Raw genomic sequence first — 17,438 nt, forward strand, 5'->3', positions numbered from 1 at the left:
CTACTTTGAATGATTTGAATATATTCTCACTATTAGAAGTGATTATAGAAAAATATGTTTTTACCCATAAGTAGTTTTCACAGCAGGGCCATAATTGATGCTCACTGTATGGATCATGGCTGATAATGATTATCCCCTTGTAACTTTTGAATAAATGTAATTTACTTGATGTATCTGCTTTATGACTTGATTTTTAGGGAATTATTATAATAGTTGATTATTTACTGTGCATCGTTAGAGACAGAGATGATTTTAATACTATTGCAAATGTTAGCGTTTGATACTGTTTTATTATAGAAGTTTAACTCGTTACAAATTTTTTTGATTGAGTTCAGATGTGTAGGAACATCTTTGCTTTTGAAAAAAATAGCTATTGTTTTCAAGTAAAAAAAAAGAGTCTGCTTAAAAAGTGAATGTTAACTATCCTAGAATTATATAGTGCTTAAGAGCATGTGTATGAGCTACAGATCTTGCTGTAACAATGTCTAAGCTTCTTGTTGGGCCACTTTGCTAAAGCTTTGTATCTGATGGGATCCAATTTGTCTGTATGCTTTATTTCTTACTTATATGTCTGCCCCCTTTTATTGATTGTTCATATCTAAATGGAGAAAACTATAATTTCAGTCTCTGCAATCCTAAAACCGTTAACTTATACCCAAAACTAATCTTAAACATAGTGTTGAACATTTGTATTTGTTGAAGAAACAATTCTACAATGGTGAAGTCTCCAGTGTTATCACAGCTAAATATAAGACTCTGATTCCTTGGACATGATATTCAAAAAATACTTTACCAGGTAGAAATGCACCAGCATTGGGATGTAGACAGTTAGAGATTTTAAAGGGTGAGTTTTCCTGATCATATGCAAGTGTGATTTGAAGACAAGCTGAAGTTTACATTCTGATTGCTAGATTTATCTAAAATGTAAAATGAATTCTTTGTTCTCTTGAATCCTGCTAAGAAATAACACATAACCTTATCGGGCCATGTTTTCTTGTACCCATATTCAATTTGTTATGGAAACAACAGGGGTTTGGTCTAGGTCCTGCTGTTAGCTGTCTAGGAAGCCAGTCACTGACACAATGAGTATTGCCAAGAAAGAAGGCTGTAATCAGGTGCTGCAGTTGAGGAGATGGGATATCAGTCTCAAATCCATCTCCCCAAACAACTAAAATTAGGGGTTTATATAGCAGGGAAGAAATGTAACTATGTGTGGGAAAACAGGAGCTAGAAAGGGGTAAGGAAGCAATCGTGATGAATGATGTATCTGCCATCTCACTGTCTGCATGTGGTGATCTGGTGTGTTTCACTCCTTTGATACTATGAGAGGCCTGAGGGTCATTTCAAAAGGGAAGGAGCTCAGATAAAACAAATGTAAGTTTTAAGCTGTAAGACCAGAAGGGTCAATTTCTATGTTTACTAAAAAAATAAATAAATAAAAAATAAACAAAAAATACTGTCTTGGAACTGTTGAGTTTGTTTCAATTTCAACTCTTATTTGGTCTTAGATGCTTACAAGTAAGTAGCCTTCAGCCAACATGTGGGGAATCTGTGTTCATCTGGTAAAGTCAGCATTGAAACCAAAACCAAAACAAAAAACAAACAAAAACAGGTTACCTGAGTAGGTTTTGGCAGCCTGTGTATTTGTCACATCGAAGGCTCATTATTTACTAAAGTATCTGTATGAACATGATCTAGTTTGCACTTGTGAGTGGTGGTGGTAGAGGGGACATATACGAAGATTTAATTGTTGCTAATTATAGTGAAAACAGAGGGGACTTGAAATTGCTGAACTATCTCATGCCTGGAGGACTCTGGAAACATTGTGTGGCATGCAGGTATGTACTGTTCTGTACTATTATGTTCTTAAATTATTTGTAGTGTTATTCAGTCTGAAAAACTTCCTAATTTCCAAATATATGCAGCAGTTTAATATGGGAAAATTTATTCTGTACCTTTAAATTCCCCTGTGAAAATTAGCTTTTTCCATGTCATTAAGATTTTATATTTTTTCTCATTTTTACCCCTTTCAGTTGTCTTAGTGATCTCAAATTAATAAGTATCTCAGCCTTGTCTAAGGATTTCTATGATAACCTACTTGTAGCTTAGGTATTAACATTAAAGATGAGCTCTATAAATAATATCACTGGCCTGTTTCTATGAGTTTGAATCTTGCCTGTGTGTTTTTTTCTTTTCCTGTCTTACTTCTTCTACTTGTGTACTATAGCAGGTATTTTAATATCAGTTTTTGGTAGCCAACCTTATTTTAGGATGGTAACCATCCTAAAATAAATATTAAATATTTTTAAATAGCTTGGTTGAGAGTTCATACATCTCAGATTCATTTTATTTCTTCTAATATCTTCGACTCTGTTAAAGTCATTTTACTTAACCCAAGTCTCTAATGAGAAGTTAACATAAAAACTATATGGTGGCTGACTTCTAATGTTTAAGTATTATAAAAAGTTACTACGAATTTTCTAGGTAGGTGACAGAAGTGTTTTGGACTGAATGTTTGTGTCTCTGCACAATTTACATATTGAAGACTGAACTCGCAGTGTGGCTGTATTTGGAGATGAGGCCATTAAAGAAGTAATTAAGTTAAACAGGATCATAAATGTGGAGCCCTGATCTGATAAGAATAGTGTCCTTATAAGAAGAGATATCAGATCATCCCCCCACTCTCAGTGGGTGAGCCAAAGAAAGGTGCTCTGTGGGAACATAGTGAGAAGGCAATCTACAAGCCAGTAAGAGAACCCTCACCAGAAACCAAATTGGCTAAAATCTTAATCTTGGACTTCCCAGCCTCCAGAACTTTGAGAAAATAAAATTCTGTTGTTTTAGCCACTCATTATATGGTATTTTGTTATTGCATCCCAAGGAAGACCAATACGTGAGGGCAAGTTTGTTTATCTCACTGAGCCTTAAGTTTCTCCAAATAAGACTGTTAATAACTGTTTCACAGAAAAGTTCATTACATTAAATGAGAAAAGACCAAGTCTATCACATTGTATTACTCAAATGTTAGCTATTATTAAGAAAATAATAAAATGAAGACTTGAGCATGCACTGAATGCATTTAAATCTCACTTATAACCTCCGGTATTGATATGGGAGTGCTGGGAGGGGAAGAGCGTTGTCCCTTTAAAAGATACAGAAGGGAGGAAGGGAAGTGCTGGGGAGAGGAGGGTGTGGTCCCTGGCTAGGGCTCTACCCCACAGATCTAGGTAAGAACAGGCATTTTTGTTTTCCTACCCAAATGTTGCATTTCCCAAGACCACCTTGGCCTGCCATGCCGCCATTCTGTGCCTATAAAAACCCCAGACCCTAACAAGGCAGAGATAGAAACAGCTAGACATTGAGAGAAACACATCGGCAGGGGAACCCACAAGTGGCTAGACATTGAGAGGAATGCATTGACAGGTACCTGGATGCTGGCAGGCCATTGACCGGCAGAATGACCCGGAGTTTGGGTGGGGCGGTTGGAGGAGCGCTTGGCCGCTGAGCGGCCGGACTTCAGGGGAAAACCATCTCCCTCTGGCTCCCCCATCTGGATGAGAGCTACTTTCACTCAATAAAACCTTCTACTCATTCTTCAAGCCCACGTGTGATTTGATTATTCCAGTACACCAAGGCAAGAACTCAGGATACAGAAAGCCTTCTGTCCTCATGACAAGGTAGAGGGTCTAAGTGAGCTGCTTAACACAAGCCACCTACGGATGGCTAAACTAAAAGAGCAGCCTCTAACACATGCCCACTGGGGCTTCAGGAGCTGTAAATATTCACCCTTAGACACTGCCGTGGGGTCGCAGCCTCACAGCCTGCCTGTCTGTATGCTCCCCTTGAGGTTTGAGCAGCTGGGCACTGAAGAAGCCAGCCACGCCCACATCGCACACCCTGTGAGGGGGACAAGGGAACTTTTATCGTTTCAGTATTTTAAAAAATTAAGTTAGTTGCTAACTAACAGTTATTGTGGCTGAAGGTAGTACTATCCTGTTCCTGGGTTTTGGACACCAGGGATGACCTGGATTAGTTTTGAGATCTTATCAAACACCACCCCTGGCTCTTTTCAGTAGAAACTAAATGCCGTATCAGTTGTAAACTTACTTTCAACTCGGTTTCTAGTTAAGTTCGCCTTAATTCAGTTCTTAAAACTGATGCAGGGCATGAAAGCCCCAAGTGGAGCTTAGCTCACAAGATTTCTTGGCTTTGCCCAGGAAAGAATTCAAGGGCAAGCCAGAGGCAGAAGAAAACAGCCTTATTGAAGAGGCAGTGTTACAGCTCCAGTGGTGTTACAGGTCTGTGACTGCTCCTGCAGAGCAGGGCTACCCTGTAGGCAGAGATGCATAGCAGCTCAGGAGAGTTTTGCAGTCATATGTAATCTGCATGTAATTAAAAGTGGATATAAAGGGTGGTTAGGTAAAGGTAGTAACTTTTGGGTCATTGGCTCATTGCCATGGAAAGGGGTGGTAACTCCCAGGGGTTGCCCTGGCAATAATAAATTGACATAGCACACTGGTGGCAGTGTCTGATTGACACTCATATTTCTGCCAATTCATCCTCAGTCTGGCCTGGTGTCCAAGCCTCACCTCTGGAGTCTAGTTCTGCCATCTACCTCATTCTCCCTCAGAGATTAGATTCTCCTTAATCTTAAGGGGCTGCAGAAAGGTGGAGGTCCATGGGCATACATCCTGCCCAGCACCGGAGGAGTAAAAATCTCTGGATACCTGATCTAAGGGGCCCAGAGGCAGGATGGTTTTAATTCTTCAGGTCAGTAGATGTGATGGTTTGGAAGCTTCTTGCAAGCATTGTTTTTACCTGGAACTGTTTAATCTAGAAGACACAAATTTTACTAAGAAGTTAAACAAGAAAGAACCAAAACTTAGTAACAACAAGATAGCTGTCAAAAGATCTTAGGAGTGGTAAAAACCAGGTGAGACTTGGGAAGACACTTTTGATAGCTGACTGGCTATATTTGGGATCAGTGCCATGGTTATGACTATGTAATTAGGTAGTTTGGTCACAGATCTTTTGAATGCTAATCTCACCTTGTCCAGAGTTTTTAATATATGTGCAGCAGATTTTGTTAATAACTACACAGACTCCGCCATGTTCAGCTAGTAAATAAACCAGTGTAGTCTGTTATCGAGAACTACATTTGCCAGAATCTAAAGACTCTTGAGTTCCCTTTAATGCCTGACCTCAGGCTTCCAGGGTTTGAGTCAAGTTCCTTAGGGTTAACTCATGGTAGGCAAAGCTGCCTCAGGGTACTGCTAGTCCTATCACTGCTCAGGTTCCTGACAGAACTAATCCTATTGCTTGCTTACTTCCAGTATTTTTGTGTCTTATGGGATTATAGACAGTGACCTCTGGAGGGGCAAGGGTGGCCAACATATATTCACTTCTGCTCCAAGTTTTTGATATACAAGGGAAAGCTACTACTAAGAGAACAGGTGATTCTCTATGGAGTTGGGAGCAGTTACAGGCTGTGACATCTTCTCATTTATTGCCACAAAAAAAAATGAGCCGAGTTGGGACACAAAAGCTTTATAGGTTGTGATGTTTATTCTTTACTGCCAAGTTGGGTCTATAGAGATGTTTTTCTCCCATTCTAATGGGGTGGTCAGACAATCTTCATTTTCTAGAAGGTGTAGTACTCCCGCCTTTCCAAACTAGGCAACTGTTTTTTCTTGTGTTTTCTGGTCCGGAAGAAGGCACCACATATGGTCTCCTTGCTGACAAGTGGAATCTCATTTACCTTGCTGCAGCCTTGGGAACTTGGCAACTGAAGTTGGATGAGAGCACTGAAGGGAAGCTTCCACTTTTGTGTCATTAATGCAATAGTGGGTTAAAAAGGTAGAATGATTAGTGCATTGGAGATAGAGATACCCAGATTTCCACATCCAGGAAATAGTGGTGGTGTTGGCGGGGTGTTCAGGTGGAGTCCATTAAGTGGGGAATAGTTCCATTTAACAAGTAGAAGTTTGGATATTTTGGGATTGCTATGGTTAGTTAGGAGGTCTGGGGGAATGGTCATGATATTTTCCAGATAAACCAGAAGATAAAATTCTGTATCCTGGGAATGTTGATGATAAAACCGACAAACAAGATGATTCCCTGATGCAATAATTGTTGAAATATTTACTATAGAGTTATGTCCCCACCCATACTGGATCATGGTAACTGGGAGAACGAACAAGATGAACAGTGACAACATGGTTTTAAGATGGGCCTTAGTGTGGCTTCTACACCCAACAAGGACAAAGGAGGTGTTTCCCTTGAGATTAGCTAAAGCTACAGAAAAGAAGTATTACACTCAGGAAGAAGAGAAAAACTAAAGTTCCTATTCCCACCCACAGTATCACGTTACCACTTCTGGCTGAGTGTTGATGTTTTAAAAATAGGGAGCCGAGGTCTTCCAAAGGCTCACAGCTGTAGGTCGTGGTGCCCTCCTTTTGTGCCTGTGATTCCTAAGAAACAGGTTTAATCCTGGACAAATATACCCAACTAGTTATTCCCTGAAATGTAATAGCAGTGGGGGTACTCAACAAAACCTGAAAAGGACCCTTCCATTTCGGGTGTAATTGATCTTTAGGAGATCCTTCTTTCCAAGGTTTTAGCAAGACTAAGTCTCCTGATTGAATAGAGGAGCTTTTTCTTCCTTTGCGGGGAATGCAGTATTTTATTTTTATATGGGAAAGCTTTCAGAATATTGCCTACATTCTAAAGGGGAGGGAAAATGTTTGTAGAGCTAGTTACTACAAGCCAATACCACAGCAGCTAAATCCAGAATCAATGGAGAAGTCAGTTTTAGAACCTCATTTCCTGACTCCTAGTTTTTGGCTCCCTCACTGCTCTAAATGGGTTCAAGAGGCAATGAGTGTCCACCCACTTCTACTCTTGTCCAGCCCAGAACATCCAACTGGCTACAATTCCCCTGACTCCAAGTCCCCCAGCCAGGGGTTGCAGGTATTACTGAGGGATACAAAGAACCTAGGGTAGGCAGCACACTACTGTAGCACAGGCACAGGACAAAATAAAAGCTTGGCCATCAACACTACCTCTGGCACACTCTTACTAAAAGGGGGAATATAAAACAAAAACCATAGATCAAAAGGAATGGAGATGGGCAAGTACCCATTAGTCACCAGAACCCTTTTAAGCAATATAAAAGTCAAAAACCAAAAGCCAAAATAATGGCACACATCAAGGAAAACAATGAGCATAGAATTAAGCTATATTGGGAGAAAACAGTGGTCCCATAGACTAAGACAAAACAGTTTAGCATCAGGCCATAGCAGCAGTCATAATTAGAGGAGAAAACCTCACAGGAGCTGACAGTAATGCTAAAGGAAAGAGTTCCATGAATCTGAGAAGCTCTTACATAGATTGTGTGATTGAAAGGCAACATTTCTAGTAATTTAGCAAATTAATACCTTAAGAAAATTTGTTTCTGATATATAGACCGATTTGTAGAATGTCAACCACAATTTTCTTTTATCATAGCAAATTTAATTATACACAAAATTTCTTTCATAAATTGCCCTTTATGAACTGTATCATAACTTACGCAGACGATCTACAACATTCTTGAACTTTGGACTTGTCCTATACTACCTCTTTCTTAACCAGAAATTTCACTCTAGGACAATAATTTACTACAGAAGATCCCTCCTCATATTAAATTATTCTTTCTTTATATACTTCCTTGCAAAACAATACATTTTCTATCCATTACAATCTTTATATCTCTTTTCTCTACTTACTGGCTCTCTCACATTTTCAACCTCCCTTTTAATAACTTCTGAATTAGAAAAAAAAATTCCCATTAAAGAAAACAGTTCTTTGGCATATTTTATATAACCCCAAGTAAGAATTAGCTCTGAAGTGTCCATCAGACACTGGCATTCTATAGATGAGAACCGTTCTACCATTTTAATATTTAAGACCATTTTAAGAACCACACAGTAATTTCATTTTTTATGCATCTATTCCATTTACATGTATTTGACTTTTTCACTTTTAACAGTTTTATCTAGACCACCTCTAGGAACCAGTATGCTGTGCACAGCCAGTCACCATTTAAAGCCATTTGAAACATTTAAAGCCTATGAAAAATAGTTGATTTACCTACGTAAAAATCTTAAGGTTAAATTTCAGAAGAAATAACATTCTCTTCAAACTAATAAGCTTTGACTAGTCTTATTTATGAGTGCTCTTCTGTTTATAAGCCAATTTGATAGCATGCTGGATACGCCATATATCACAATACCTGTATATACACCTAAACAAGCACATTAAATAAAATGACCTATACAAGACAAATGGATTCAAATTATTTACATAATTGAGACCTGTTTACCTGGTCAAATTTTGTTTGCCACAATAAGTACAGAAAACATGAAGAGGCAGGGAAGGGGATCCCAGGGCATCAAATAAACAAGGGAGGGGGCAAACTGCATTGCTCAAGGGGAGACCCCAGAGTTGCCAAGTGACAGAGAGCTCATCCAGCAATGGAGATATTGAAGAAAAATATTTGGGCAGCTGTTTGCCTGCCACTGTAGGAAGCTGTCTGCTGGGTCAACGGTCTAAGACTCTCAGTAAGCTTACTTGTTCAAGGCAGCTTGTTGGGGCTAGTGGAAGAAGGTTAGCTCTAGTACTGATGGGACACTATTTTTCCTCTCTCTCACCAGAGACAGTTAGGACATTCTCATTGTCAATGGCTGTCTTGCTCACAGTAGGCACACTAATTTTGATCTGGGGGTCAGTGAGTTGGTGGCTCTTGTCTGGGCATCCCAGACACCAATTTCATGACATTTTCTTAAGATGGGTAACCTTCAGTGGGGAAGGTGCATAAAACAACTGTTATCAATTATACTTTTTGGCTATTTCTTTTGGTCTTTTTGTTTTTTTCTCTTTTTCCTTGTCCCTACTGTTGTGAACTTTAACGACTACATTTAAAAGTTGTTTATAGGGGTATGAAGTCTCATGGTTGCTTTTGGGAGCTTCCTCCTAATGTCAGGGGCAGATTGAATAATGTATACCCAGGTGAGCTTGCCCTTCTGCAGAGTTAGGGTCTGTGTTAGTGTATTTCCTTAATGCCTCAACCAAATGACCCTGAAAGAAAGTGGGATTTTCATTTTTGCCCTGAGTTATTTCTCTAACCTCGTCATAACTGACTGGCTTAATCACACAGTTTTTCTCTTGCTTTTTTTTTTCACAGCATATCAAACATAATATTTGTAAGTCATGACAGGTTAAACCAACGAACATGATCAACTTAACAAACTCCTCAGAAAAGCTTTCTGGATTCTCTGAAAACTCCAAATTTTTTCTTTTGTAAAGCCAAATTAGACATGGAAAATGGCTCATAGACTCTAAGTGTTCTCTCACTTCCATTAGCTACCTCCCACAATGGAAACAGGTTTGACAGAGCTGATATGGGACTCCAGTCCTGGTGGTACTGGTTGGGCTTACTTTCTTAGGCAGCAGGGGTATAGGCAAGGATAGTTGGATAAGGGAGAGGTGTGCCTGATGACCGTGAGGTGGAATCCTGTATTAAAGAACTGTCAGGAAACCGTCAGAAATGGGGAACTAAGGAGACCCTGGGGAGGGCGTAGCTATTCTAGGGGGAACAACTAGGAATGGATCCACTGGGCATGGCTTTTTGGTGCCTGCAAGTATTGTAAGCCAGCAAAGGACCATAAAACCCTGCACATGAGGAAGCTCTTCCCATTTCTCTTCTTTTAAACAAAATAAGTCTAATTGTAAAATATCATTATAACATGTAAAACTATGTTTAGGCAAAATCCGTTGGTTTGCCAACATATATTCAACCAAGACATTATTGCAGTAGTGAGTGAGTTTCTTCTTCTTTTAGCCAAATTTGAATTTGCTCCAATAGCCTAAAAAATACCTCACTGGTGAGTCCTCTGGGGTTCTCCCTGCTGTCCCCATGTTAGTAAGGATCCCTATGGAGGGTTTCAGTTAGACCAAGTTTAGCAAATGCCTACTTATTTTCCCTTTTACTTTCCCACTTTCTATAAATAGCAAGATGTTACAAAAGCAGATTATTAGCTTCACATGGGCAGTTGGATGTTAAGCCTAAATTCCACAGAGAGCAGCGGGTTATGCAGAGAGAGGGGCTAAGCAAATGGTGACTGTGGAAGGGAGGATGGGAAGGGTAAATAGCATTGCCCAAGGGGAGACCTCAGAGGCCCTGACTTGCCAGGGAACTTGCCCAGTAGTGGAGACACTGAAAAAAACATATTCAGGTGACCACCTTTCTGCCACTGTAGGTGGCTGTCTGTCAGGCCAGGGGCCTGGAAACTCCCAATTTCTTTAACCAAGAGAGTCTTGAGCAAGGCAGTTGTAAGACAGCACACAGGAAGAGGCTAACAACTGGCTATTAGGAAAATAATATTTCTAACTTTGGGGCAGAAAAGGCAAGATCAATATTCCCCTGGAGGAGAGGCTATAATCCACAATCCTAGAGGGAATGTCAATACCTAATCCACAGAGCATCTGGTGGGGTGGAGGTGACCAAAATACCCATGCTGAAAACTTGGAGTGCCCAAGCTTCAGCCAACGAGGATTCCCTCACCAAACACCGAAAACCCTGGGGCACCCAGGGAGCAGCCAACAGTGAACCTAACACCAAGTTGGAGTCACAGAACAATGTGACTCTGGCATTCCAGGGTCAACACAAAGGGGTTCTCACATAACCAAGTGTCCTGCCTTAATTGTCTACACACAATTAGCAGAAAGTTAAGAGAAAACATAAGACTGCACACATTTTGGGACTGAAAATAAAATGACTGATGCAACTAATATGGTTTAGCTCTGTCTCCCCACCCAAATCTCATCTCAAATTTTAATCCCCACCTATTGGAGGAGGAGGCTGGTAGGAGGTGATTGAATCATGAGGACAGATGTTACCTTTGCTGTTCTCATGATACTGAGTGAGTTCTCACAATATCTGGTTGTTTGAAAGTGTGTGGCACTTCCCCCTTCACTCACTCTCTCTCCTGCTTCACCAAGGCAAGACATGCTTACTTCCCCTTTTCCTCCCACCATGAGTGTAAGTTTCCTGAGGACTCCAAGTCATGCTTTTGGTTGTGCCTGCAGAACTGTAGTCAATTAAGCCTCTTTTCTTAATAAATTACCCAGTCTTAAGTAGTTCTTTATAGCAGTGTAAGAAGGGACTAATACAGGGACAATACAATGGGGTCAGAAAAGGACCAGGAGAAGGGGTGACAAGAACATGATTTGGGAAACTCAAACAATCAGGGATGCCTAACTAATTACCTAGCTGACGGCTTTTATTTTATTCCCTAGTTCTCCTGATACTATTGAGTGGGGGCAGAAGGGAGACTCACTCATTCAGCAGACATAAATGGCATTGACTGATCTTCCATGTGAAGATCTCTCCAGGGTACCTCAACTTGGGTGGCCTTAGCACCTCTGCCATGGTGGGAAGGGCCTGCACTGGACAGTAACCCATCCTGGTCAGAGAGGCAGGTGTCACATGACACCTCATGGAACTATGGCCACCCCAGGTGTCAGATGGCACTATGGCCACCCTGACCAGCCACCCAGTGGGGCTCAGCTGTCTCAGTTAGAGGAATCTGCATGGATGGTAACCCACTGGACTGCTAGTCAGAGAGGCGAGTGTCACATAAGACAGATGGCCCTATGGCTGCCCCACCAGTGGGCTCAGCTGCTGTGGTGGGAGAGACCTGTACAGGTCTGTAACCCACTGGGCTGCCTGTCAGAGAGGTGGGTGTCACAGGAGGCAGATGGTACTATGGCTACTTGCCTGTTTGATTTGTTCCACTGTTTGCCAGGGTAAATGATGGCTCTGAAGAGAGCCTTTGGGTAGTGTTAGAGCTCAGGTGATATGGCCCTGATTCTCTGTCTCTCCACTCCTTGCCTTGCCAACTGCTGCCCTGCCAACCGCTATCCTGCTGACCACTACCCTTGCTGATCACTGACTGCCACTTCCCAGATGGCCATCCTGCACATCACTGTCCTTACAGGCTGCCACTCCCAGATCACCAATCACTGTCTTCTGTCTTCACCCTGCATCGGGAGTCAAGCTGGTGCAGGGCAGGCGAGCCCCAAAGTGGAGCTTAGTCCGTGAGGGTTCTTGGCTTTACCCAGGGGAGAATTCAAAGGCAAGCCAAAGGTAGAAGAAAACAGCATTACTAAAGAGGCAGTGTTACAGCTCCGGGGGTGTTAACAGCTACGTGACTGTTCTGCAGAGCAGTACTACCCTGCAGGCAGAGTGTAGCAGCTTAGGGCCGTTTTGCGGTCATACTTACACTCACTTTTAATTGCATGCAGATTAAGTGGTGGTTTATCCAGAAATTTTTAGGGAAGGGGTAGTCACTTTTGAGTCATTGGATTATTGCCATGGAACGAGGTGGTAACTCCTGGGTATTGCCACGGCAGTGGTAAATTGACACGGCACACTGGTGGGTGTGTCTGAATGAAAGCCGCTTTAGCCCAGGCCCTGTTTTAGCTGGTCCTCAACCTGAGCCCCACTTCTGGAGTTAAGTCCTGCCTCCTACCTCAAAACTGCTAACATGCTTTTTGGAAGACTGGCAACAGTTATTTTTCTTGTGTTATACTTGTTTATGAAGTATCTGCAATTTAAAAATATTATTATGATAATTAAAAAAACAAAATCCAACAACATAAAAATTCTTGTTGATTATTTTAAGCTAAAATTATAGTAATGGGCAAGTGGTAAATTATCCATATGTTTTTGTATTGGAAATATACAAGTAGTAATGACTTTGTGTGCATGTTAGCAATTTTCACGGTAAAGATGTTTAAATTGCTAGTAGCTATGTAACAAAACTATGCTACAAGCGAATACACTTTAGTGGTTCCCTGCATTCCTTATATTTATTGCAATACAAAAGATAAATTCCAAATGACATACTTAAAATTTATGACTAGTGCATTAAGTGGAGTTTTAATATCCTTTAGCAACTTATCTATGCTTTCATCTTACGCATTCTATTTTCTCTATAAAAGTAGGAAGGCAATTTCAAGTAGCAGTGTCTTTATCATAATTCCTCTCAATTCTTTATTATTATAATGGCATGGTTGTTTTTCTTTTTAGGTTAATTTAAGGGCAATGATAACTTTAATTTCTCTAGCAAAATATCCTATAAATGAAGGAAGTAATATACTCAACAAAAATCAGAGCTTAAAAGTTTTTACACTGTAACTGTAACTTGAAACCGATAACCAAATTTTGACATACAAATAAAGGCATATTCTGCATTTTTTAAGACAACCACAAAGCTGATGATTAAGTCGTCTCAATTCTATCCACTTACTAAAATCTATGTCCCATTTTCTTTTTATGTTTTTTTCTTTTCTTTGTAGTTTTGCCAAGTTTCAATTTACTACAGTGAGGAATTATATGATAGTAGCAACATTTTGAAACCTTATTTTATTTCTTTTTGTTTAGCTAAAATCTTGCTTCATTTCTATGCCTACCCTAACTTTGTAGTAGGTGATAATTTCTTATTCAGCAGAAGCCAGATTGTTAATTTACACTGTTTACAAAGTATTTAACCCGTAAGCCTGTATAAACAGGCAGCTAAAAACTGGTTTATTGGTAAAAAATACATATATAAGGCATTCACAAAACATATATATGTTAGTGCCTGCTAAATGCCTTGACATCACGTAGACCATGAGGTCAAATCCCAGTACTGCCTTTTACAATACAATGTTTGGAAATTTTGTTTTACCTCTATAAATCTGTTTTCCATCTCTCAAATAGAGATGATATCTACCTTATAGGGTTGCTATGAAGACTAAATAATTTATATAAGGCAAAAATAGAGTGCCTTATGCATATCTGGTAACTGCTACAAGGTCTTACCTGTTTTGGCCCCGTCTTTACCCTAAGCCATACATCCATTATCTCTAGGATTTAACTTCCTACCATTTTCTCCCTTACTCTTACCACTCAGGCCCTGCTGGCTTCCCACCTGTTGGGTCACCACAAACTCCCCTCTCTGAAGGCCCTTTCCTCCTTCTGTTTGTTGCCTAGATGTCTGCAGGACTGGCTTCTTCCTGTTAGTCAGATTTCTGTTTAGATATCACCTTATCAGAGAGGTCTTTTCTGACTTCTATCTAAAATATCTTTCTCTTTCTTACCTTACTTTATTTTCTTCCTAGTACTGATCTAACACATCTTTATTGATTTTTATTGTTTACATCCTTCCATAGAGTGAAAGTCCATAAAGAACAAGCGCTTTATTTTGTTCACGATTGTATCCTAGCACATGGAATATCATTTGTCATATAACAGGGATTATGCTTTTTAATAAACTGCTATTAATGTATTTGGAAAAGACCAAAAACCTGTATTTGAAAATAGTTGTAGCCTTTATAGATTCGTGATACCTTACCAAGGCAGTATCAATTAGGCAAAAAACGGACCCTCTTCACCTTCCAGGTTTATGTATAGTACACTGTTTTGGAGATATTGGCAGGATTTTGTCTGTGTTTGTGTGTTTTTAAATGTGATGCTGACTGGCCATGTTATTCTGTAAACAGTAAATGTAGCTAAAATCAGAATCTGGCAGTAATTTTGATAAAGTAGAGTGAATTTTTGTCTACTGCTAATTTTTTCTGTCCTAGAATTTTTGTTTGTTTCTATTAAACATAAAAGATAATCAACAAAATTTGGGTTATCTGTTTCAAGTTACCTACACTATAAAAATGTCAGCGAGTTTACATAAAGTGATTTGAGGATACAGAAATGTGGAAAGCAGTCAAGGGGAAGCTTGAGGGGCAGGTGGAAACCAGTGTGCAAAGCACTTTTTTTTTTTTTTTTTGGAGACGGAGTTTCACTCCTGTTGCCCAGGCTGGAGTACAGTGACACCAGTGTCACGACCTTGGCTCACCACAACCTCCGCCTCCTGGGTTCAAGCGATTCTCCTGCCTCAGCCTCCCGAGTAGCTGGGATTACAGGCATGCGCCACTACACCAGGCTAATTTTGTATTTTTAGTAGAGAAGGGATTTCTCCATGTTGGTCAGGCTGGTCTCGAACTCCAGACCTCAGGTGATCCACATGCCTTGGCCTCCCAAAGTGCTGGGATTACAGGTGCGAGCCACCGCGCCGGGCCAAAGCACTTTCTATGATACATTAAGGCTTTGGATTTTATTCTACAAATGTTGGGGAAGCCATAGCCATAAAAGGATTTTTAGCCTAATGAGATTCTATTTGTAAAAAGCCATCCTGGCAGCAGTATGGACAGTCCACAGGGGAGAGCTAGTTAGGAGTATATTGCAATATTACAGTCTACAGAAGAGGAAGACTTGAAAAAATTAATAACATACTAATTATTGGCCTCTGCATATATAACAGGAAGCTTACTGTTCTATTAAAATTTAAGTGACAGTTCTACTACCTAAATTGACATGTGAAGAAATTTTAAAATTATCTAAATTTTAAAATTTGGAATCATCATCAGTGATGGCAATTACCTTAAAAAGCATCTTATTATGTACTTGATGCAGCTGATGCTGAGAGGTGACATGACCTACTTAACATAATACAGTTAAGTCATGACAGAGGTACTTGTCTTTATGGTCATGTGTGGGGTTTTCCAGAGAAACAGAATCAATAAGTTATGTGAAAGGGAATTTATTAGAGGAAATTCACATTGTTACAGAGGTGAAGAAAGTATCATGTTAGGCCATCCACAAGCTGGCAAAACAGAGAAGCAGTAGCATGGCTCAATCTGGAAACCTCAGAACCAGAGAAGCCAACAATGCAGCCCTTAATCTGAGGCCAACAGCCTGCAGGGAGCTGCTGGTGCAAACCCCAGAGTTCAGAAGCCAAGGAACTTAGAGTCTATGTCCAAGAGCAGGAGGAGAAAAGGCTCTGGAAGACAGAGAGAGGGCAAAAAGAGAATTGCCCTTCTTCTGCCTGGCTGTCCCAGCCAGATCACCAGCCAATTGTATGGTGTCTGCCCACATCAAGGGTAGCTCTTTCTTTTAGTCTACTGACTCAAACAGCAATGTTCTCTGGAAACACTGCCACAGAAATATCCAGAAGCAGTGCTTCACCAGCATCTGTTACTCCAGCCAAATTGACACATAAAATTATCCATCACAAGTCCACCTCTTGTCAACATGACACCTGTATGCATCTTCGTAAAGCATAGTTAATTCTGAATAAAGCCAATGACAAGGTCATAATTACACCTAACACAATATAACTATCCTGTGTACAACCCAAAACATGCCAATTCTTTTCCCAGAAGGAGGTAAAGTTCTTGAGTGAGGTTTACTTTTCTATTGACGTGCTATAACTTAAATATTAAGACATAAAGTTGACAATACTTAAGTAGTGATAAAAAGTCAGTAAGTCTTAAGTTCCTTTATAAACAAATAAGAGAAAAAAATCAAAGATATTTATTTAATACGTGTGTATAGATACACAAACATCTTAACAAAACAGTGAGGAAATACTTATTACAATTATAGTCCTCATTTTTTTAACTGGCCATGTGATTGTAGCTTGTATTTGTAACCACTTTCTACTACCCATTCTATTTCCCCCTTTTCTTCAGCAAGCATCTCATCTGGTCATGGTTCATTACCTGGTGAAGTGTCCCAAATCTTCATTCCTGAAGGGTCTGGGCCATTAGTTCTGCCTGGATTGAAGTATTGTTGTTTCCCATTGAACTGAGTCACAGGGCATGGTTATATTAAGAAACACTGTCAGGGATCTTCTGTGTTCCAGAGTTACTCTTCCTTATCTCCATTGTAGAGCAATGGTTTGATTTCCCCTTGGTTTCCTGAATCAATCACTCCAGCCAACAACATTACTTTCTTCTTAACATATTGGCTCAGAGGCATAGAGCCTGAAGTGGCTGGTGGCAATCTTCCAGTTCAATGGAATAATCGTTGTTTTTCCTAGTGGGAGCTTCCCTCCCTCTGGAAGTAAGATCTCAAGGCTAGCAGAACATGTCATAGGGTCAGGAAGCAAAAATTTTACTAGTGGGTCCCTAGGGTTCATGGTGAGTGGTACCACTCCCATTTTCATCCCTTGATTCCTAGATCCTTGAATCCTCGCTATGGGAGAGACAGCACCATATCTGATTCAGAGAATATAGAGCCATCTGGAGAACCTTGCTCCAGTCCTGCAAAGCATTGTCACCTCTCTGGTGCTTTAACTCTGACTTCAAAAGGCCTTTCTATCATTCTGTCAGGCCACCTGCTTCAGAGTGCTGGAGATCATGGTAAGACCGGTGAATTCCATGTGCATGGGACCATTCCCGCACCATTTTTTGCTGTAAAGTGAGTTTTTTGGCCAGAAACAATGCGGTGTGGACTTCTGTGATGGTGGGTAAGTGCGCAGATAATACTTTTGACTGAAACATTGTTTGCAGGGAAA

General features: G+C 40.3%; 1 long non-coding RNA gene across 1 annotated transcript in view; it reads left to right on the forward strand.

Annotated features, from left to right (window-relative positions):
• Positions 1–1,604: 1,604 nt before the first annotated feature.
• Positions 1,605–17,438, forward strand: part of LOC107968072 (uncharacterized) — a 91,122-nt gene continuing 75,288 nt past the window's right edge. The window contains exon 1 of the long non-coding RNA XR_001708955.2: positions 1,605–1,838. This is a non-coding gene — a long non-coding RNA (uncharacterized LOC107968072). The remainder of the gene's footprint in view (positions 1,839–17,438) is intronic.

Source organism: Pan troglodytes, chromosome 14 (assembly GCF_028858775.2).
Source record: "Pan troglodytes isolate AG18354 chromosome 14, NHGRI_mPanTro3-v2.0_pri, whole genome shotgun sequence".
Taxonomy (NCBI): domain Eukaryota; kingdom Metazoa; phylum Chordata; class Mammalia; order Primates; family Hominidae; genus Pan; species Pan troglodytes.